The sequence below is a fragment of the Bombina bombina genome, chromosome 2, assembly GCF_027579735.1.
Source record: "Bombina bombina isolate aBomBom1 chromosome 2, aBomBom1.pri, whole genome shotgun sequence".
NCBI lineage: Eukaryota > Metazoa > Chordata > Amphibia > Anura > Bombinatoridae > Bombina > Bombina bombina.
In genome coordinates this window covers 994,553,889-994,578,523 of record NC_069500.1, presented here as the reverse complement: position 1 = coordinate 994,578,523, position 24,635 = coordinate 994,553,889, and positions in this window count along the sequence as shown.

Genomic DNA, 24,635 nt, shown 5'->3' with positions numbered 1-24,635 from the left:
AAGGGTACCTCCGGGACCCTAACATGGCTTGGAGGGATGAGCAGAGTGAAACCTAGAGACCAAGGATGGAGCGTGCACATCACGGGCTGGAATCCAGGAGCGATCCGCCACAGAGTAACCCTTCCAATGCACGAGGTATTGAAGTTGCCTGCGCCTGTGCCTGGAGTCTAGGATCTTAGCAACCTCATATTCTGGTTCACCGTGAAGCAAGAGTGGAGGAGGTCTGACTCGAGTATATCTATTCGTTATGTAGGGTTTAAGCAGTGATATATGGAAGACTGGGTGTATGTGCAGGAGATAGTCTTTTAAGGATCTTGTATGGGCCGATATACCTAGGCCCTAATTTATGACAGGGTTGACGTAAATGAACATGCCGGGTAGAGACCCAGACGCGTTCACCTACTGAAAAGGCATGAACAGTAGCTTGATGATGATCGGCAAACCTCATGTATCTGGAGACAGCTGAACGTAACAGAGCGAATACGTTGCCAATGAGTAGTGAGGTCAGTGAAGCAACGTTCTGCAGCAGGATCCCCGTAGGCTGAGCAGAAAGGGTAAAGAGAAAAGGTTGATAACCTGCAGCGGCTTGAAATGGAGAACATCGTAGAGAAGAGTGCCAGTGAGTGTTCTTTGCCAGTTCGGCTAGCGGCAATAATGCAGACCAATTGGTATATAGAGAATTGACATAGGTTCTGAGATAAGCCACAAGGTCTTGATTCATTCTCTCCATTAGCCCATAAGGAAACAGTGGTTCCAATCAACTTGCAAAAAGCTCTCCAAAAGGTAGAGATGAATTGAGGGCCTCTGTCAGAAACAATATTCACAGGAATTCCATGAAGTCGTACCACATGTAACAGAAAGAGAGTTGATAACTCTTGGGCAGATGGCAATTTGGTCAAGGGTATGAAAGGAGCAAGTCTGAAAATCGATCCACCACAACCCAGATAACCGTATGATGGTCAGAAGGAGGGAGGTCCACAACAAAATCCATTGCTATGTGTGTCCCGGGTTGTTTGGGAGTAGACAATGGTTGGAGTAGGCAATGGGGCAAGGATCGGGGAGTCTTATTAGCAGCACAAGTTTGACAGGCCTTAAAGGGACACTGTACCCAAAAAAATGATTTCGTGATTCAGATTGAGCATGAAATTTTAAGCAACTTTCTAATTTATTCCTATTATCAAATTTTCTTCATTCTCTTAGTATCTTTATTTGAAATGCAAGAATGCAAGTTTAGATACCGGCCCATTTTTGGTGAACAACCTGGGTTGTCCTTGCTGATTGGGGGATAAATTCATCCACCAATAAAAAAGTACTGTCCAGAGTACTGAAACCAAAAAAAAGCTTAGATGCCTTCTTTTTCAAATAATGATAGCAAGAGAACAAAGAAAAATTGATAATAGGAGTAAATTAGAAAGTTGCTTAAAATTGCATGCTCTTTCTGAGATACAAAAGAAAAAATTTGGGTTCGGTGTCCCTTTAACATAATCCTAAGAGTCAGACTTCCTAGAAGGCCACAAAACGTGTCGAGAAAGTTTAAGTTTAAAGGTTCTTGTCAAAGCAGGATGTCTTAATAGTTTGCTGTCATGAGCCCAGGATAGCACAGGAGTGGGAAGGTTCGAAGGTACAAAGAAGATATCAGGAGCCGGAGGGGTTTCAGGAGGTTTTCTAGACTGGGCACATTGCAGTCTTTGAAGAAGAGAGGTATTAAGCTGAGCAAGCATACAGGATGGAGGGATGATGTTTTCGATAGGTTCTTCAGAAGAGTCATTAGACTGAGGAAACTGACAGGAGAGAGCATCAGCCTTTTTATTCTTGGTCCCTGGAAGATAAGAGACTCTAAAGTTAAAACGAGAAAAGAACAAGGCCCACCTGGCCTGTCGAGGATTGAGTCGATGAGCAGTCTTTAGGTACGTCAGATTCTTGTAATTGGTTAGAATCAGTATGGGGTTTGCGGTACCTTCTAGCCAATGACGCCATTCAGAAAGGGCCATCTTGATGGCTAAGAGTTCATGATTACCCACGTCGTAATTCTTTTCTGCAGGAGTGAACCGTTTGGAGAAAAAGGCTACAGGATGCAACTTGGAGGTTAAAGCTCCTATCTCAGAGGCTTCAACCTCTAAAGTGAACTGCAGGTCAGGATCAGGATGGCGGAGCACAGGAGCAGAACAAAAGACCTTTTTCAGATGAGAGAAAGCATCCACAGCTACCGGAGGCCAATTCTTGCATTCTCTGTTTTGTTTAGTCAGCTTAGTGAGTGGAACAACTATTTGGGATTTCTTTATAAACTTGCAATAATAGTTGGAGAACCCCAAGAATCTCTGTAGTTCCTTTTTTTTATTTTTTATTTTTTTATTATTTTTATTGAGGTAATTGAATCAGGCATACAATATGTAAATAAAATTACAATATAGTACCGCATATATAACATACTCCATAAGTGAAAATAGTAAGAAAAATAAATAGTAAATATGCTTAACAAATTAAGTAAACAGTATTGAAATCTATTGCCTGTAGGATGCGAAACCTTCCAAACCAAAGTCAGGCCACTCATGGACCCCAAATACACAAGGGTGGGTATGGATAGAAGAAGGTAAACTGAAATAAGGAGACCTCTCTTGGATCTCAATTGGAATACCTCAGGTTTTATGTTTTTCTGGGAGGGGGGATTTTTATATTTATGACTTAGTTTTAACGGAGCATAAGTAGTAAGGGATGGCAGAGGAAAGTTTAATATTGTTGAATACTTGTTGTGAAGGGGGAAATAGAAACATTTTTTTTTTCTTTTTTAGAAACTGGGTCTATTAGAGGAGTTTAGAGTATGTGGGCAGGACTAAATTTATACTGTAGTAAGCAGTTCCCCATTACCAACATTATAAGGAGCTATACATATATACATATGTCTAGGAAAAGACAAGGCTGGGGTCATGTATATATATTCAATAGTTGCCTGGATCCAGATATTAGCCTGAGGTTCACCTAATATATACATAATATAGTGTAAACTATAGGTTTTTCGGAGAGAGAGGCTCTCAGCTGGTGCGAATATATAGTATATAGCCTATATTACTAATCCTATGGAGTGAGCTATCTCATCCTCCAAGTTAGTTTTGATGGTGGACAGGCCACCCAGACATAGGTGCATTATCAGGATACCTTTATATATAGCACTGGTGCCGGGGGCCCGCCGTCCCGGCCACAGATAGCGGAACCCCCATTCACCACCACATCAAGAAATAGGTGCTAGATACAATTCAATACAACTATAAAAAAACATTACGATAAGGCAACATGGGAATAAAATTGCTGTTTCTAAGTAGATGAGACTATAAATGATTGTTACAGAGATATATATGTTTGGGGCTCTTAAAATAATCTAAAGGCCAGTATGTAGATACAGAAAAAAGTGTTAGCAATAAGTAAAATCCATAGTTCACCGCTGTAGTAAACCATTACCCAGTAAAAGTGATGGGACTTTATAACCAAGCATTATCATAATCATGCATTACCTGACAGAAATACTACTATTTAACTTATAATTTTGAACGCATAATAGTGTGTCCTGGCAACATTTAGATCATAAATGAGAGGTCAAAAGGACCATGTATACAAAGTGCAAAACTGGAGCTCTTTAGCTCGTGTAGCAGGCAAAAATCTAGCAAAGATGTGTATAATGAACCAAAAACGGAGTTGTATACATGAGAAATCTATAGGTCTCTGCTGAAGTCATTATAACAAGCTGTTACTCCGCAATAAACAGAGATTTTATAACTAAACAATATCATGTTCACGTGTTGTCCAATAAAAAGAAAAGAAGAAAAAACCCCACCACTCATCTCATAATTCTGAGCAAGTAATATTTGTGAGTCCAAGCCACACCGAGTTCACAAAAGAATAATTAACAAGTCCGTGTGGCTTTAGGTGTTTGCTTATACAGAGAGTTGTGAGGATTCCACCACCCATCTCCGTGATCCACACATAAGCTGTTTACTAACCTATACCGGTCTTCAACACAACGCAGCAGGACTGGGGATATAGACCTCCACAGAAGTCCAACCAAGCTTGACCGTATCTCTGAAAGAGTCTCCTCGTGGTAGGCGGGTTGTACTCAAAACAATGCAGGACCACCGCTATTTCGTTCCTCTCAGTAAACACTCACCATTCTGCCCCTGATGTCACTGTAACAAACTGTAGGACCGGGATGACTGTAGAAAAGGGATTACGCTAGACCTCTTGGATTTTCTGAGTATCTCAGCTCGCCGTTCTCATAGGGGTTGAATGTGAAGCAGGGAGGGAGTGGATTGCAGCAACAGAGTGAGTCCCGGTCTGAACAAGACACACAGCATTATCTAGTGCTAGGACTCTCTCCCAATGGCACTTATCCGTTTGCGATATCTCACTCCGCCTTTTCACTAAAAGGTTCTCCTCCTTGAAAGGCTCCAGGCTGGGCACTACCTCATGTACTGTGTCCACGTTTTGTTGCGGGACTGCTCCTCCACCATTTCCCCATGCTGTAACTACGGCACTTGTGAGCCGTGCAAAATGTGCATCACGGATGTAAGCGATCCGCTCTAGTAGTATAGCTTCTTCGAGCTCCATCTGGTATGCTTGACAGGTTCCCCCACTATAATTGGGTAGGATCAGTACTCTCAGGGTACGTCTTAACGACAGAGGCCCAAAAGCGCTCCGCCGGGGGGTTAGTTGGGAGGCCTCAAACTCAAAAAAGTCTCCGGTTAACTGTAGCTGGCTCTGATCAGAATAATAATTGGTTCTAATTGAAGGGCTTCTACAACTGAGTCTCTTAGACTGTGTATAAATGAGCGATGGTAAGTTTAAAAGTTGATTTTAGTTTTAGATTGGTACAGAAACCTTTAGCAGCTAACAATTAAGCAGCCTGTCATGGCTGCCGTCCGGAAGTTCCCCCCTCTGTAGTTCCTTTAATGAGGTGGGTTGAGGCCATTCCAGAACTGCGGATAACTTAGTAGGATCCATGGCAAAACCTTCTTTCAAGATGACATAGCCAAGGCACTGGATCTGGACTTGATCAAACTCACAGTTCTCCAGTTTGGCTACCAGAGAATTGTTTCTGAGGCGAAGAAGTACCTGTTTTACATGCTCATGATGCTCCTCAAGGGTGGAGGAGAATATAAGGATGTCATCCAGATAGACAATGCTTGGAAGACAGCAGGGGCATTACACAGTCCAAAAGGCATCACAAGGTATTCGTCATGCCCTGATCTTGTGTTAAAGCCAGTTTTCCACTCATGTCCCAGGAAGATACGAATGAGATTGTACGCCCCACGTAGGTCCAACTTTGTAAAGTAGCGAGCTTTTTGGAGCGAATCATATAGTTGAGTGATCAAAGGAATAGGATAACGATTCTTGATAGTAATGTTGTTTAGGGCTCTGTAGTCGATACAGGGTCTGAGTCCACCATCCTTTTTACTGACAAAAAAGAAGCCAGCCCCGGCAGGAGAAGAGGAAGGGCGAATAATACCTTTAGCTAGGTTCTCTTGGATATATTCCTCCATGGCCTTGGTTTCAGCTTTGGAGAGCATATAAGTCCTCTCTTTAGGAAGTGGGGCTCCAGGAAAAAGGTCACTTTTGCAGTCATAAGGACGGTGAGGTGGCAGCACATCAGCTGCTTTCTTTTCAAAAATATCTGTAATTTCTGCATATACTGAGGGAAGGCTTGAAGGTGTCTGAAGATTGGCTATAGGGATGTGATGCAATGGAGTAACCTTAGCCAGACAGGAGTGGAAACAGGATCTACCCCAGGAGGCTAACTGTCCCTCAGTCCAGTTGAACTAACGATTGTGTATACGAAGCCAAGGAAGACCAAGGATAACTGGTTGTGTAGGAGAATGAATGACATCGAACTGCAACTGTTCGGTATGTAGGACTCCTACAGTCATGGTTAGGGGTGCTAATTCGAAAATGACATTTTTTTCTGAAGAAGAGGCAACCCTGCCAGAATCATGAAACGGTGATCTAGAAAATTTCCAGCTGCAGCTGAATCAATAAAGGCTTGAGCGTGGACAGAATTCTGAAGAAAGGTAAGGGTAACAGGTACCAGTATCCGAGAAGAGTGAGGGGATTTCGTAGTGGCTACACTTAGAGGTACCCCACTTGTATCCTCTTTCCCGGCCGTATATCACAATTCTTGAGTTGGTGTGTGTTACGGTTGCCTCCAGGCTGGCTGGAAGTTGGACCGTAGAAAAGGATGCTCCTAGCGCTCACCAAAGGAGCAGCAGCACCGTAGACTCTATAACTGCTGCGTAGCCACCATAAGTAATGCAGACTCTATGAACCACCGCTGCTGGGCTGGTATCTCGCCGTCTGCTCTGCGCCCTGGACCTATGACCAGGCTCCAGTAGGTGAACCTCTTCCTTCTGTAGCAATCCCTGTAGCTAAGGGAGTATGAAGAGCATAGCAATCCCTGTAGTGATTATAAGCTGTATCCTACAAACATGAGTCAAAGCTTCAAGTTAGAGGGTCAACATAGGTCTGATGTGCTGGAGCACACAGCCTGCTTTTATTCAGGTTACATGCAAACAGGACACTCTCAGGGGGAGGCATAAAATCCCCCATCACACATTTAATATTAGATAGAGACACTCCCTTTGACAGGCCACAACAGCAGATAACATTACACACAAGAAAACAATGCAGTCCACCTTATCAATACTAGTCTGATTAGATAATGGGAAAGTCACTAAACCTAATTAGAGCTGATCCTAGCAAACTTGTATTTAGAATTGAACAAAATTTAACTCTTAATGGCACACAATGAAACTGAACCAAGTGGGAGAAAGCCAGGGACAAGTCATTTCACAGGTCTGGGGACATAGTCTTAAAGGGGGCATTGTTCACCAGAGTCACAATATGTCCCCAGACGGTTCCCAAAGGGCCACACACACCCAACAAAAGTCAATATACTCTCAGGGGCACAATCTTCCAGGGGCCATAGTCATGAGGAAGGAGGCTGGCAAATAGGCTTCTCCAAAATCCAGGGAAGCAGGGCAACCTTCCATTTAAAGGGCCAGTCACAAATAGCAGTTTGTAACATATCTCCCCTTCTGTCGGTCAGTGCCTAAGTTAGTCTCGCAACCCACCCACAAATAAACACTAGCAGCAAAGCAGCCCCCCCACAACAAGTAGCACTGGCCTGTAGGTTCCAGGTTATAGGATGAAAGTGTAGCATCCTCTGCCTTCCTGGCGCAGCTGTGCAAATAGCTGATGGTACTTGGGGGGCAGAGGCCAGCGGCACTCTGCCCTGGTGCCAGCGCTTCTGCTGGGGTGAGGGGTTTGCAGGCCAGTCCTGTAACAAGGGGGTCTGTAGGGCAGAGGCCAGCAGCGCTCTGTTCTGATGCCAGCTCTTCTGCTGGGGGAATTGGGGCATAGTCCTGCCCGGTGGCAAAGGGAACGTGGGGGTCAGTGGGGGTTAACATCTCCACTGTTAACCCTGGGCCCAAGTTAGGAGTTAGCTGGGGAGGGGGAGATTGGCTTACCTCCTCCTCCTGATACTCCGGCGGCCGTTGGGAAGGGAGGTCGATGCTCTCCGCTTCCTGTGGAACATGCTGCGGCTGGGGAGAGAGACCGGTTGTCTCCTCTCCCTGGAAGGCACACTCCGGCTGGGGAGGGAGGTCGATGCTCTCCCCTCCCTGTAGCTGGGTCTGTCGCTGGGGATCTGGGCCGCCTGCCCAGCATCCCTGTAGGGCCGGTAGAGAGACTGCGGTCCCATCTCCACCTGCCTGCTGGGGGTCCTCCCAGGACCAGTCTATGAGGCCTGCTGCCTCTGGTATCTCTGGTTGGGGTTGGGGAAGGAGACCGGTTGTCTCTTCCCTCTGCACAGTATACTGCCGCTGGGGAGGGAGGTCGCTGCTCTCCTCTCCCTGTGGAACATGCTGCGGCTGGGGAGAGAGACCAGGTGTCCATACCCTCAAACTCCACAGTTGGCGCTCAAAGGCTCGTGCCGCTTTGTTCTCCGTATCCAATTCCCGGATGATGCGACTGACTACCTCCTGCGCAGGGTCTGGACCATATCGGACTAGCCGCCTCTTTACCTCTGGAACGAAATCCGCGCCCTCATAGCGACGGATCCGGTTGAGGTGCTCTTCACATGGTTCTGACCAGTATCTTGTCAGCTCCATGCTGCTGTAGGTAGGGACGCTGCGCAGTGGCTAGCGTTGCCCTCAATTACTCTCCTACGATACCAGTGCTGTTGTGGTGCTGCTCCTTGCGCTAGGACGCCAATCCCACCGCTGCCGCCAAATGTTACGGTTGCCTCCAGGCTGGCTGGAAGTTGGACCGTAGAAAAGGATGCTCCTAGCGCTCACCAAAGGAGCAGCAGCACCGTAGACTCTATAACTGCTGCGTAGCCACCATAAGTAATGCAGACTCTATGAACCACCGCTGCTGGGCTGGTATCTCGCCGTCTGCTCTGCGCCCTGGACCTATGACCAGGCTCCAGTAGGTGAACCTCTTCCTTCTGTAGCAATCCCTGTAGCTAAGGGAGTATGAAGAGCATAGCAATCCCTGTAGTGATTATAAGCTGTATCCTACAAACATGAGTCAAAGCTTCAAGTTAGAGGGTCAACATAGGTCTGATGTGCTGGAGCACACAGCCTGCTTTTATTCAGGTTACATGCAAACAGGACACTCTCAGGGGGAGGCATAAAATCCCCCATCACACATTTAATATTAGATAGAGACACTCCCTTTGACAGGCCACAACAGCAGATAACATTACACACAAGAAAACAATGCAGTCCACCTTATCAATACTAGTCTGATTAGATAATGGGAAAGTCACTAAACCTAATTAGAGCTGATCCTAGCAAACTTGTATTTAGAATTGAACAAAATTTAACTCTTAATGGCACACAATGAAACTGAACCAAGTGGGAGAAAGCCAGGGGCAAGTCATTTCACAGGTCTGGGGACATAGTCTTAAAGGGGGCATTGTTCACCAGAGTCACAATATGTCCCCAGACGGTTCCCAAAGGGCCACACACACCCAACAAAAGTCAATATACTCTCAGGGGCACAATCTTCCAGGGGCCATAGTCATGAGGAAGGAGGCTGGCAAATAGGCTTCTCCAAAATCCAGGGAAGCAGGGCAACCTTCCATTTAAAGGGCCAGTCACAAATAGCAGTTTGTAACAGTGTGAATTAGAACCACAATAGAAACACAGTCTCAATCTCCTTCTCTGTCTTTCAGATTTAGTGGGCTTAAGGGAGGAGAGATCCATGGGTTCCTATTCAGAGGTAACTGGAGGTGCTGAAGGGGTAGAGGGTAGTCTAGAGACTTGACGAGAGGGAAGGATTCTACAAGTTCTCTCTCTCTCTCTCTCTCTCTCTCTCTCTCTCTCTCTCAGCTTGTCTCTCCTGAAAGCGAGAATCCAGACTGATACAAAGTGTTATGAATTAATCCAGGGAAGATGGAACATCACAATAAGTGAGCTTGTCCTTGATGCGCTCATGCAAACCTCTCCTGAAGGCCGCTTTGAGAGCACTGCTATCCCAACTGGTCTCAAATGCCAAGGTGCGAAACTTGATGGCGTATTGTGCCACAGATCTATTGCTCTGGCGGAGATCCAAGAGAGAGTACTCTGCAGCAGAAGCGCGGCCGGAGGATCCAAATACAGCAGATAATGCAGAAATGAAGATATCTGCATCATTCAGGAGCTTATCGCTCTGTTCCAAAAGGGGAGAGACCCAGGCTAGGGCCTTGTCTTTCAATAAAGAAGTGATAAAAGTGACCTTTGACTGATGAGACTCGAAGGTATGAGTATCATTGTGGAAGTGCAGCCTGCACTGGTTAAGAAAACCCCTACAGTCGGTAGTACCATCATACTTGTCAGGCAGTGGTATCCGGGGTATACTTTCAGAAGCAGCGGAGGAAGTTGCAGCACTAGCAGTAGGAGCCGGCTGTGTAACAACAGGGGCAGTGTTTTTCTCTGCAACCAGTGAGGAGAGCATAGCGGTTATAGCCTCTAGTTTAGAATCCATATTCTGCAAGTGTATGGCATGGGTTCTCAGCATCTGTCCCTGAAAAGAGACTGCTCTTGCTACCTTATTTGGGTCCAAGGCCCAAGTATAATGTAATGCTCGTGGGAAATTTCCCTATCGGACCAAACTTGGCCAGTAGTCTTCTTATCCCAGCATCAAGTGGAAGAATAAGGAAATATCCCAGAACAAGAGAATAGACAAGTAAATGAGGTAACAGTACTCACAGTAGAGGGGCAATCCTTCTCGGTACTAAAAGGAATAACTGAAGACTAGTCAGGCAAGCAGAGTTTGGTAACAATCAGGTAATCCACAGAAGCAGCAATTCAGGGGTTAATCAGAAAAGTGGTAAGAGGCAAGTAGAGTTCAGCAGCAGTAAGGCAATCCGGCAGTTCAGGGGTTAAACAAGCAGAGTGGTCAGGTAGGCAGAGTTCGGTTACAATTAAGCAATCCAGCAATTCAGGGGTTAAACAGGCAGAGTGGTCAGACAGGCAGAGTTCAGTAACAATTAGGTAATCCAGCAATTCAGGGGTTAAACGGGCAGAGTGGTCAGACAGGCAGAGTTCAGTAAAAATTAGGCAATTCAGGGGTTAAACAGGCAGAGTGGTCAGACAGGCAGAGTTCAGTAACAATTAAGCAATCCAGCAATTCAAGAAATACAGCACCCAGGAGCACCTATACTCGGGCGATGTAAGTAAGGAACAGAGGTACTTACATATCACAGTTCCAGGAGGCACAAAAGGAAGACGTTGTGGCAAGTGCGCCCAGAGTACCATCGCGTCCATGGCAACAGCCATGGCAACCCGAAAACAGCTGCCTACGTCTGTGGCAACGGCCACAAGGAATGGAGTGTGCGGCGTGACTAAAATACTGTTCATTTTTATTATTTATTATGCTTATATGACATTTCTCAAAACGCATGAATGAAGTAGGCTTTTCCCCACATTTAACACATTTTGTATAGTAGAATGCTACAATAGAGGACTTATATCTGTAAAAAAAAATTCAGGTTCCTATCTTTCTAGATAGACAAACTGAGCTTTTATCTATATTCATGGTGATCCTGAAAAGACCTGAGGTTGAGTAGCAAATTATTTCATAGGACCTGATTTTCTAAAGATTGCCAGGTCCACAAGAAATGTACAAAGCTCCCATCAAGTGAAATGTTATAAAAAAAGTGTGCTGACCCATGCTGTACAGGCGAGTGGCAATGTGTCTTCCATATTCATAGGATACATATACTGTGTGTTCAGTAAATATTAACATGGTATCTATTTACTTAGAGTTCAAATAATAATTATCGGCTAGATTACGTGTTTTGCGTTATGAGCAGTGCGGTACTAACTTGCAAGTTATTTGCACCGCTCACTTACCTACAGCGCTGATATTACAGGTTTACAAAAACCTGGCGTTAGCAGGCAAGAAGTGAGCGTAGAGCAAAATTGAGCTCCATACAGCACTCCAATACCAGCGCTGCGGTAAGCTGGTTTTACGTGCTCGTGCATGATTTACCCCTAGACATCAATGGGGAGAGCCGGCTGAAAAAAAGCCAAACACCTGCAATAAAGGAGCGTAAAGCTCCATAACGCAGCCCCATTGATTTCTATGGGGAAAGAAAATGTATGTTTACACCTAACACCCTAACATGAACCTGAGTCTAAACACCCCTAATCTTACACGTATTAACCCCTAATCTGCCGCCCCCCACATCGCCGACACCTACATTATACTTATTAACCCCTAATCTGCCACCCCGACACCTACATTATACTTATTAACCCCTAATCTGCTGCCCCCAACATTGCCGACACCTACATAATGTTATTAACCCCTAATCTGCCGTCCCCAACTTCGCCGCCCCTATACTAAATTTATTAACCCCTAAACCTAACCCTTACACCCACTAACTTTAATGTAATTAAAATAAATCTAAATAAAACCTACTATTAATAACTAAATAATTCCTATTTAAAACTAAATACTTACCTGTAAAATAAACCCTAAGCTAGCTACAATATAACTAATAGTTACATTGTATCTATCTTAGGTTTTATTTTTATTTCACAGGCAAGTTTGTATTTATTTTAACTAGGTAGAATAGTTACTAAATAGTTATTAGCTATTTACTAACTACCTAGCTAAAATAAATACAAATTTACCTGTAAAATAAAACCTAACCTGTCTTACACTAACACCTAACCTTATACTACAATTAAATAAATTACATAAAATAAATACAATTAACTAAATTACAAAAAAACAAACAAACACTAAATTACACAAAATAAAAAAAGGAATGATCAGATATTTAAACTAATTACACCTAATCTAATAGTCCTATCAAAATAAAAAAAGCCACCCCAAAATAAAAAACTCGCTAGCCTAAACTAAAATACCAATGCCCTTAAAAGGGCCTTTTGCGGGGCATTGCCCCAAAGAAATCAGCTCTTTTACCTGTAAAAAAAAAATACATACAACCCCCAACAGTATAACCCACCACCCACACAACCAACCCCCCCAAATAAAATCCTAACTAAAAAACCTAAGCTCCCCATTGCCCTTTTAAGGGCATTTGGATGGGCATTTAGCTCTTTTTACGCCCAATCCCTAATCTAAAAATAAAACACACCCAATAAACCCTTAAAAAAACTAACACTAACCCCAAAGATCCACTTACAGTTTTTGAAGACTCGACATCCATCCTCAACGAATCAGAATTAAAGGTGAAAAAATCCTATTGGCTGATGCGATCAGCCAATAGGATTGAGCTTCGATCCTATTGACTGATGCAATCAACCAATAGGATTGAGCTTACATTCTATTGGCTGTTCCAATCAGCCAATAGAATGCAAGCTCAATCCTATTGGCTAATTGCATCAGCCAATAGGATTTTTTTCACCTTTAATTCCGATTGGCTGATAGAATTCTATCAGCCAATCGGAATTCAAGGGACGCCATCTTGGATGACGTAATTTAAAGGAGAATTCACTGTTCAAGAAGACGTCGATTGAAGAGGATGCTCTGCGTCGGATGTCTTGAAGATGGACCCGCTCTGCACCGAATGGATGAAGATCGAAGATGCCGTCTGGATGAAGACTTCTGTCCGGTTAGATGAATACTTCTGCCGGCTTCGTTGAGGATGGATGTCGGGTCTTCAAAAACTGTAAGTGGATCTTCGGTGGTTAGTGTAGGTTTTTTTTAAGGGTTTATTGGGTGGGTTTTATTTTTAGATTAGGGTTTGGGTGGAAAAAGAGCTAAATTCCCTTTTAAGGGCAATGCCCATCAAAATGCCATTTTCAGGGCAATTGGGAGCTTAGGTTTTTTAGTTAGGATTTTATTTGGGGGGTTGGTTGTGTGGGTGGTGGGTTTTACTGTTGGGTGGTTGTTTGTATTTTTTTTTACAGGTAAAAGAGCCGATTTCTTTGGGGCAATGCGCCGCAAAGGCCCTTTTAAGGGCTATTGGTAGTTTAGTTTAGGCTAGGTTTTTTTATTTTGGGGGGCTTTTTTATTTTGATAGGGCTATTAGGTTAGGTGTAATTAGTTAAACTATCTGATAATTTCTTCTTTTATTTTGTGTAATTTAGTGTTTGTTTCTTTTGTAATTTAGTTAATTGTATTTAATTTATGTAATTTATTTAATTGTAGTGTAAGTGTAAGATTAGGTGTTAGTGTAAAACACGTTAGATTTTATTTTACAGGTAAATTTGTATTTATTTTAGCTAGGTAGTTAGTAAATAGTTAAAAATACAAACTTATAAAGATAAAGAGACAACGTTAGAAGAGAGGTCTTTTGGAATCCCACAACCTCATGGTTTAAACCTGCAATTTGATTTTTTTTTTTATTTAATAATTTTTATTGAGATTAATCATATAAATAACAACAGTCAAAAGTTCAGTGGTGACTACATTAGGTACATCTTGAATTGGTTTAGTTATTATATTCAGACCTGAAAGGAAATAAGAGAAAAACAAAAAAAAAAAACATAATACAGGGTTGTCAACATACAGAGTACCAATCCATTCTGCACGTTACTGTCAGACTAGTGAAATGGAACCTCATTTTACTATTAAATATAATGGAAACGCACCTCTAATGTTTCAACAGGCCTCTCATGGACCCATTTAAATTAAATGATTTATGGAGGTGCTTAACTGTAAAACACGGTCACTTTTGGACCAAACATGGAAACAAAGGGAAAAAAAAACAGAACAAGAAACAAAGCAAGAGAGAGCATTATAAAACTTGAATCGCCCTAGAGACTATTATTAAATCCCCTACAATTGAGCACATATGATCTCTTGGTTCTAGGTAATAGGGCATAATAGGGAGGGGAGTGAACAGGTTTGGGTTTAATACTACTACGGCATCTATCTGCAAATAACAGCAATAGTCATTATCTGCGACTGGCAATAAACCTAATATAGCAATAAATATATTCTAGTCTATATGTGGGGTGGGGGTGAAGATAATATTGTTGAGCTTACTTTCCGGCTTTTAGGTATATCAAATAATGGCCATGGAATCATGACAAAGCCTCAAGGATGGAACAGTTACACATGTTGATGGAAAACATAGAGAGTTCACTGCTACACGGTGTAGAAGTACCGCAACAGTCTGCAGTCATCCCCACTGTCCATATCATGTCACTATTCTTATACCATTAAGAGTCCAGTGACCAGAGTGCTGCAGGACCTAAGCCGTATAGGCGGAAGACAGCTGTAGACTGTGGCTTAGGTGCGCCGCGGCTCGGACCAGACCTAGCCACCGGGGTCAAAAAGCCTGCCTGAGATGTCTTCTGCCATGCCTCTAGCAAAAGCCCCTCCGCTCAACTCCTGTTCTATCAAAGCAGTAAGGCTGTATGGGAGCGTGGCAACGAACTGTCCCTTGGGATCCTGCCTCATCTGCATGTTCAACTGTACGGGAGGGACCCCCTGGCAGCCCCACACCGATAACTCTGCTGCAAATCGGCCTTTGGGATACCGCTGGGTGAGGATATGAGGTAACTCCTTCGGGAGGGGACTTTCTCCCTTCTGGTAAGCCCCTATATGTAGTTGCAGCTTGTCTGAGGGAAAAAATGTAGCCAGGATTGATTGCGGGATCCGAGAACTGTGAGCCTCAGCAGCGGGTACAGGAACGATCATTTCATCTAGGTACTGCTGAGAAGTATAGTTGCGCTGCTTAGATCTACCTCCCCACTCTCTGTAAGGGTGACTAGCGTCGCATTGTGATCCCTTTGCCAGGTCAGTCCCTCGGTAGCTGGATTCCCCAGGTTGGGGATCTAGATTCATATCCACTGAATCGCTGCAGATTCTCCCGCCCACACCTGTGGCAAAAGCCTCCGGGATGGATCCGGACCCCAGCAGGCCCACCGCAGAGGCGTCAGCCCCAGAAACGTGTGCCAGATCGATCCGGCGTTCAGGCTCTGTCGGCATGTATGGTAAGTGCGGCTCCTGATCTGCTAATAACGGTCGGACCTCAGCATTATATACCATAACTGATTGCGACTCATAGGCACATTGAGTTGTACTGCATATTTCCTCCTCTATGCGAGTTAGATGAGTTGCTAGTAGCTCTTCAAACAGTTGTAAGATATGCATCTCCATGCTTTGCAAATTCTTCCTATTTCTATAGGAAACCATGACCCCGGCAATGGGGGGGGGTTAATGTGCGGCAGCCCCAGACCTGCGTCCCACGAAGCTTAGCGTGTGTGAGTATCTCACAAAATAATCCTAATGGCTTGCAAAATGGCTTCTAGGCCTGTGGGGAGGTTCGACACGCAGCTGTCTCAAAGAACATAGGTCAAAACATAGTCAAATTATCCGCTCTTCTATGCAATCCAGACTCAAGCAATATAGAAGTCCAAAGTGTCAAATTAGTGTGATGTTTAGCAAATTTGCTGTGAGTAATCTATAAAAAGTCCTCTTGATCTCAGAGAGCTTCACTAAGACACATCTTGCCGCTTTGAGAGTAGGCTCCGCCCCCCTGCAATTTGATTTTATACAACATTTACCGTTTTTACATTTTTAAATATTCAATAAACACATTATATTAAAACCACTGAGCAGAAAATGCTACTAGTTTGGTATTGCCTAGGCTTCACAAGTGTTTGCATGCCAGAACACACAGTCATAGTTAAACTACTGCATAAAATATTTTATACATCTTAACAAAATCTCTTAAACAGGTAACTGTTCTCTGGAATGAGTTCTGTCCCTAATCCTTTGGAGGTAAGAGAAAAAAGACTGTGAAAGCATTCTAGCAAATCATATTCTCAGTAGTAGGCATTTACACATTGATTTGAAAAGTAGATGCTGACAATTTTATCTTAGTAAAATTTCATTATTTTTTTGATTGTAAGGTTATAAGTTTAAAAGCATCCTGTGAGTGCTGCAAATCAACAGAAGTAGGTGTAAATTAAATGTCAATACACGCTATGGAAAATACCTATGCTACCGCTATAAAATTCATTCCATTATTAAAAGCTAGAACAAATGCCAATAATACTATAATATCAGTTTTCTACTATATGTGAAACTGGATGGAGGAAATTTATCTAAATGTTATAACTAGACTTCACTCTTAAATTTATAAGTGCAATATACACAGGCTGATTAAATTCTCTTTTACAAACTTGACTATTAAAAACATAATTTATGCTTACCAGATAAATTCCTTTCCTTCCGGATAGGGGGAGTCCACGGCTTCATTCCTTACTGTTGGGAAATACAACACCTGGACACCAGGAGGAGGCAAAGACACCCCAACCATAGGCTTAAATATCCCTCCCACTTCCTTATTGCCCCAGTCATTCTGCCGAGGGAACAAGGAAAAGTAGGAGAAATATCAGGGTATAAATGGTGCCAGAAGAATAAGATAAATAATAGGGGGCCACCCTTAGACAAGAAAAAACTGGTGGGGGCCGTGGACTCTCCCTATCCGGAAGGAAAGGCATTTATTGTTGGTGTATGTATCAAAAAGACACTGGAAGCTTTTAAAGAAAACTGCATTAGGCTTTACTTGTACAAATGCATCAGCAATGTTTAGAACATACCGAAGGACTTGTAAAACGATAGTCTGCACACACAGAGGAGGAAAACACAATAGAGAATAATAAAACAACTTCCTTCCTGTAAAAAGAATGAACAAGATCACAGATATAAACAATCAGCAATCTAAACTGAACAGCGCCATCTACAGCATTAATGTTGTTCATACATGTGTTATAGTACATGCTGTTTTATTTCCCAACACCCCTTCTCAACGGCATGTACATAATTACACTACATTCAGTTTCTTTTGAAGAAAACAATGCCGTTCCTTTGGCAATGGTTTTGTGAGTGCGTCTGCAGTCATCTCTTCCGATGGGCAGTATTGAATGTCAATAATACCTGGTTCTTGCATGTCCCTGAGTAAATGATATTTTACATCAATGTGCTTGGTTCGAGGATTCACTCTTTCTGATAGTGTCAACTTTATACACCCTTGGTTGTCTTCAAGGATTGGTATGGGTTTAGACACATCCAGTCCCATATCTAGAAAAAGTTGACAAATCCAAATTGCTTCTTGACATGCATGTGCTGCTGCTATATATTCTGCTTCCATTGAAGAGAGTGCAACAGTCGCTTGTTTTCGATTGGACCAACTTATTGTTCTTTCTCCATACTGGAAGATGTAACCACTTGTAGATTTGCGGTCAGTGGTATCTCCGGCCCAATCAGCATCAACATATCCAATTAGTTTTTGGTTTGATGTTGCTGGCAGTCGCAGCTTCATCCGAATTGTTCCTTTTAGGTACTGTATCACCCTCTTTACTGCATTCCAGTCGCGTTGACATGGTGTCGCAACTTTTCTACAGAGTATACCTATTGCTGCGGCAATGTCTGGTCTTGTCACGGTGGCAATGTATAGCAATTTTCCAATTGCCCTGCGGTAATTGTCATTATTGGGTAACAAGTTTTCTATTCCGTTGTTTTTCAGGTAATCTGGTTCCATAGGTGTTTTCACCTCTTTTGCATCTTGCATGTGAAACTGCACTAATATTTCTGTAATTTTCTGACTTTGGTTAAGAAGATAGCTTCTATCCTCTTCCCTTTCTATTTGGATTCCTAAATAATGAGTGATGTTCCCTAGTTCTTTAATCTCAAAGTTCTGTTTTAATATATGAACTATTTGGTCATAGTCCCCTTCTTGTTCAAAACAAGTTATGATGTCATCAACATAAATTAGGATGTATATCCATTTGTTTTCTTGATGCCTTGAATATAGACATGGATCTGCTTTGCTTCTTGAGAATCCTTGTTTCATGAGTACTTCATTCACTTTTTCATTCCACATTCTCGCAGCTTGCTTTAGTCCATAGATGCTCTTTTGAAGTTTGCATACAAGGTTCTGTTCCCTCTCAAATCCAGGTGGCTGTTCCATGTAGAGATACTCCTTGATGTCTCCATATAGGAAAGCAGTTTTGACGTCCAGGTGCCTCACTTGCATTCCCTTTCCGGCTGCAATGCTAAGGAGCGCTCTAATGGTGGAGTGTTTTACAACTGGAGCAAAAGTTTCATCATAATCTTCTCCAAATTTCTGTGAGTATCCCTTTGCAACTAATCTTGCCTTGTATCTGTGGATATTTCCTTCTGCATCGTATTTTATTTTAAAAGTCCATTTGCTTCCTATAGGTTTGCGACCGGGGGGGAGCTCAGTGAGTGTCCAGGTTTTATTTTCCTGAAGTGATTTTATTTCTTCTTCGGCTGCTTTTCTCCATTGGTTGGCTTCCCTTTTTGGCAATTTTTTATTTTTTTTTATTTTTTATTTTTAAAATTTTTATTGAGGAATTATACGATACAGTATACATGCTTCTATATAAATGTACAATACAGTGGCAATTTGATAATATAAAATCATGCTTATAGACCTTGAATAGTTATCCTCATTTTTGTCCCTTCGAGTAATAATGCGGACCACTCATGGATCCTCCTTGCTGCATTGTAAGCATAGGTGTAGGGATTATGTATAATAAAAACAAAAAAACAAACAATTTGAACAAAGCAAACAAACAACAAAAACTAGTTGCAAAACATTATAAATTAAGCAGAAACAGAGCTAAACCAGGTCCAAGCCATCTTGGGCCATTTCAAAAATATAAACAGATTGCGTCCCGTACATGTAATGTTCATATATGGCAAGAGAGCTTGTTAGTAGATAAGAATTAAATGCATACAGATATATCTTCCCCTGTCAAATAGTGTGTGTTAGTATACCTTAGATCTCTACCCACAGGGTATAATATGGAAATGGGCTTTTAGCTTGGTAGTAGATAAAAATGAGATGTACACAGATATATCTTCCCCCTGTCATATAGTGTGTTTTAGAATACATTAGATCTCTACTTACTGGGCTGGACTATCAATGAAATGTTGACAACCCCCGTTTTGCTATAAGTACATACACCATAAAAACATTTTGGGGAGCTTATAATATGCTAATGATAACATGACATAACAGATCAAAACAACAGGGAATTACTAAGGAGCCTTAACGTAGGTTCCAATGAACAGGAAAATACACAGACACTTTTGTTATAGCACTTGTTTGCTTTTTGTCAGCCCCCCCGAGTCTACTGGCATGTTGAACAGTGTCTCACTATGACTGCTCAGTTTGCGTGGCCATAGAAAAATGCAGTCCTTCCCATACTCAACCCTCTCCTCTAAATTCAAAAAGGGAGATAAATTCTCATACACAATCTCCCCTGGCCCAGGATCAAAAGTGGTAATCATCCAGGCTGTTGTCTGGTGTATATTACACCTTATGTGGCTCTTCTGATTAGGCTTGGCGTTTGTGTAAGTCCCAGTATCACCAAGTGCCGCCAGTGCTTGTACAAGGGTAAACCTTGGCGTCTGCGGTAACTCTTTAATGTCAGTGACAGAATCCTTCTGAGTACCCAGACCGGTCAATGCCAGCCCTCCGGCAGTTGGAGGGATAAAAGTGCTCTTACCGGATAGTCGAGTAGCATATGTTAATCCTGTAGCCGTGCCGGGACCTTTCTGCGCGGGCCGCAATAAGATGCCATCAATGACTGCCTCCCTGCTGTTAAGGATAAGCCCATCGGCCTGTACTGCTGTGTGAGGTCCCCTGTTCTGTGGGTGTGCCGGAAGATTTTCTGCGGGCTGAGGGGCTCTCTCTGCCGTTATCCTTCTCCGGTCGCCATCTTTGTTTGGGTATGGTATAGGTGATCGTATTGGTTCTTCCATAGGTAAGTTGTTTATCGGAGGTAGGGTGCTCTGAGTGCTGTCAAGTGGGAGTGATCGGTGATAGATTCTAAGGAGTAGATTCTCCAGTTTAGCAAAGCGCTGGTCAAGCTCCTGCTCCCGGCTCATCTCCCATGTAGTCGCCATCTTGAAAGCAATCTTGTGTGCGACAGCCTGAAGACCCGGTCTTTTGCAAGATTGCTGATTGTAAGTTATTTTTTCTGCTTAGCGATGTGATATAGAACAGTAAGGCAGAAACCTGCTGCCAGCACTGATAACCCGGAGGAGCCGGGGGGAGTCGTTACCTATTAATAGGCCACCGCCCTAGGTCTTAGTCGTCCGGTCTGAGGCTCTTGGGTCATATCAACAGCCAGCAAAGATAGAAATATAGCCACCGTATGATAGGCAACCATAAATCCTAGAGATATTGATGTATTGTAGCCGTTAAAGTCTCCAAAATCGGTGGATTAAAGAGATTTCTTCTGGAGCCTACAGTGTATACGTCCTATTTAGAACGTTGTTCGGAAACGCCCCCCCCCCTTTTTGGCAATTTTTATATATCTTCCCAGGATGTTGGTTCGAGTGTTTCATGTGTCTTAGCGATGTATGACAGCTTGCGGGGTATACCTTTCGTCACCCGAGTCGTTTTTCTGATTTCTGGTTGTTCAGTGGGTTCTATTGGTTTGTGAGTAGCTGTTTTTTCTATTGCGAGCTCCACTTCTTGCTCTGTCTCCTGTACAGCTTCACTTTGGTCAGCATCTCTTGCTGATTCAGTGGAGAGGTTCTCTTTATGGCTTTCGAGGGACATTTTTTCTGATGTTTGACTTTCATCAAAATAAACACTGCGGCTTATTGTGAACTTGTTGGTCTTTGGATGAAGAATTCTATAGCCTTTACTTTGTTCACTGTAGCCCATAAGAATGCCTTCTATGGCTGTGTTCTCTAATTTGGAGCGTTTCTCACTTGGAACATGGGCATATGCTTTACATCCAAACACTCTAATATGTCCCATACTAGGTTTTGATCCATTCCACATTTCATATGGTGTACTCTCAATAGTTTTTGATGGTAGCCTGTTCTGTAAGTATGTTGCAGTCATTATTGCTTCACCCCAGTACTGGTTAGGTAAATTGGCGTCTGAAAGCATGCATCTTGCCATTTCTATGAGGGTGCGATTTTTCCTTTCTGCAACACCATTTTGCTCAGGAGTGTATGGTACAGTTGTTTGGTGTATACTGCCTTGTTTCTTCATGTATGACTCCACTTCCTTACTCATATATTCCCCTCCATTGTCGGTACGTATTGTTCCTGGTTTCCGTTGAAATTTATTGCTGAATGTAGCTATAAATACTTGAGGTTTCTCTGATGTCTCACTTTTGTGCTTCATCAGATATATTGTTGTGCACCTGGAATAATCGTCAATGAAAGTCAGTAAATATCTGTTCCCGCCGGGTGTGGGGGTTTTCATTGGTCGACACACATCACTGTGTATGAGTTCCATGGGGTGGTTTTTCTTTGACTGGCTTGTGGAAGTGGGGTATGTGTGGCCTTTGCTTTGATACAACATGTGCACTTCATGAGCATGTCACAAGGCAAAATTATCATGTCTTCTGATAAACCTTTCTTTGAAAGTTCCTTTATGGCCTCTGGATTTCGATGCCCTAATCGCCTGTGCCACAGATGGATACATTTGTTGTGTGGATTATGAATGGCTGTTTTGGCTTGCTTCCTTTCAGTGATAAGTTTGTACAGGTGTTCGTTCAATCTTCCTTTTGCTAGGATTTGTTTCCTGTTTCGAATTGTGCATTCATTGCTTTGGAACTGAACTGTGAGTCCATTGTTAGCAAGAGTTTTCACTGATAGGAGGCTTCCTTCTAAACTTGGGACGTACAGAACATTCTTTACTAGAATGCTTTGCTTGTCTCCTGATGGTGTGATGCAAGTCAGGAATCCTTGACCATTACCTTCAGCTGTAATACTTTTCCCATTTGCTAGGAAGACTTTATCTTTAGTATTGAAATCAATTTCTGTGAAGAATGTCTCGTCACTTGTCATGTGAATAGTTGCCCCTGAGTCAATGCACCATCCGTGTGGTGTACTATTCTGAGTCACTTTAAAGCTGCCGCTCCATGATGCAGCTGCAGTTTGCTTTGTGGCTGCCTTAGCTCTCCCTCTTGTAGGTGGTTCTAACCTTCGCTGCTCAGCTTTCCAGATTGAGCAGTTCTTTTTCAGGTGATCAACCTTTTTGCAGCAAAAACACATTCTGGTTTCTTTGTTTTGTTTTGTGCCTTCTTGCGTCTCCAGAGCTACCTCTGATCTCTCATTTTCTTCACTATGCATGTTTTCCTTTCTTCTATTATATTCATCAATTAGTTTTCCCTTAGCATATTCTAGTGTTAGTTCTTGTTCAGGTCTGGTTTCTAGAGCGTTGATAAGGGCACTATATGACTGCATAGTAACAATGCTACTATATGATTGTCTTTAATTTCTTCTCCAATTGCACATAGCTGTTCCACAATCTCTAGCATAGCATTCACATGTTCACACATTTCCTGGCCTTTTTCCAGCCTCATCTTATATAGTTTGTGCAGCAAATATAGTTCACTATTTAAGTTTGAAAGCTCATGCAGTTTTTGTAGTGCAGTCCACAAACATTTAGCTGTGTTTTCTTTTCTTATGTGAATGAGTTGATCATCCTCCACTAACAGGCTTATAACTGCTTTTGCTTGCCTGTTTTTCTTGTCCCATTCCCCTGGATTATCAGTGGGTCTGTTTGTATCCAGCACCTCCCATAAATCATCTTTGGATAACAGCATTTCAAGCTTAAACTTCCACAGCTGGTAGTTGGTATTGTTTAGCTTCGCTATTGCATATTTCACATCTGAACCACTTGCCATCTTTCAGTAATTTGGATGCAGCTCTCGTTTCCTCACACAGTATTTGCTTGGATCATAGATGCAACACTTACTGACTTGTAGTTTTTTTTTCTTTCAGTGTCTGGGCCCATAACCTGTTGGTGTATGTATCAAAAAGACACTGGAAGCTTTTAAAGAAAACTGCATTAGGCTTTACTTGTACAGATGCATCAGCAATATTTAGAACATACCAAAGGACTTGTAAAACGATAGTCTGCACAAACAGAGGAGGAAAACACAATAGAGAATAATAAAACAACTTCCTTCCTGTAAAAAGAATGAACAAGATCACAGATATAAACAATCAGCAATCTAAACTGAACAGCGCCATCTACAGCATTAATGTTGTTCATACATGTGGTATAGTACATGCTGTTGTATTTCCCAACATTTATCTGGTCAGCATAAATGATGTTTTCCTTCCTAAGATAGGGAGAGTCAACGGCTTCATTCCTTACTGTTGGGAAAACTATACCCAAGCTCCAGAGGGCACTGAATGAAAACCGGGAGGGAACAAAAAGGAAGAGGGGGACCCTACTCTGAGAGCACCACAGCCTGCAAAACTTTTCTCCTGAAAGCTGCTTCAGCCAAAGCAAAAACATCAAACTAGTAAAAATTAGAAAAAGTATGTAAGAAGGACCAGGTAGCCGCCTTACAAATCTGATCCATAGAGACCTCGTTCTTAAAGGCCCAAGAGGAAACCACTGCTCTAGTAGATGCCACTCCTTAACCAAAAAGATACGGAAGTCGAAGTAGCCTTCTGCCTCTTATGCTTCCCTGAATAAACAATAAAACAAAGAAGAAGATTGTCTAAACTCCTTAGTAGTCTGAAGAAAGAACTTCAAGGCCCGAACCACATCCAAATGGTGAAGTAAATCTTCCTTTGATGAAGAAGGATTAGGACACAAGGAAGGAACCACAATCTCTTGATTGATGTTGTGATCTGACACAATCTTAGGAAGAAAACCTAATTTAGTATGTAAAACTGCCTTATCTGCATGAAAAATCAGATAAGAGAACTCACATCGCAAAGCAGAGATCTCACAAACTCTGCGCACAGAGGCAATAGCCATTAAAAAGAGAACCTTCCAAGATAACATTTTAATGTCAATGGAAAGCAGAGTCTCAAACGGAGCCTGTTGCAAAACACGAAGAACAAGATTTAGGCTCCAGTGAGGAGCCCCAGATCTAAACACAGGTCTGATCCTAATCAGAGCCTTAACAAAGTACTGCACGTCTGGAAGCTCAGCCAGCATCTTGTGTAATAAAACCGACAGGGCCAAAATCTGTCCTCTCAGGGAACTAGCAGAAAGGTCCTTCTCCAGTCCATCCTGGAGAAAAGATAAGATCCTGGCAACCTTAACTCTGCCATAAAAAAACATGCTTTACACACCAGACTAAGTAGGTCCTCTACCCTTTGTGGTAGCTATGCCGAGCATGAATAAGAGTATCAATGACACTCTCAGAGAA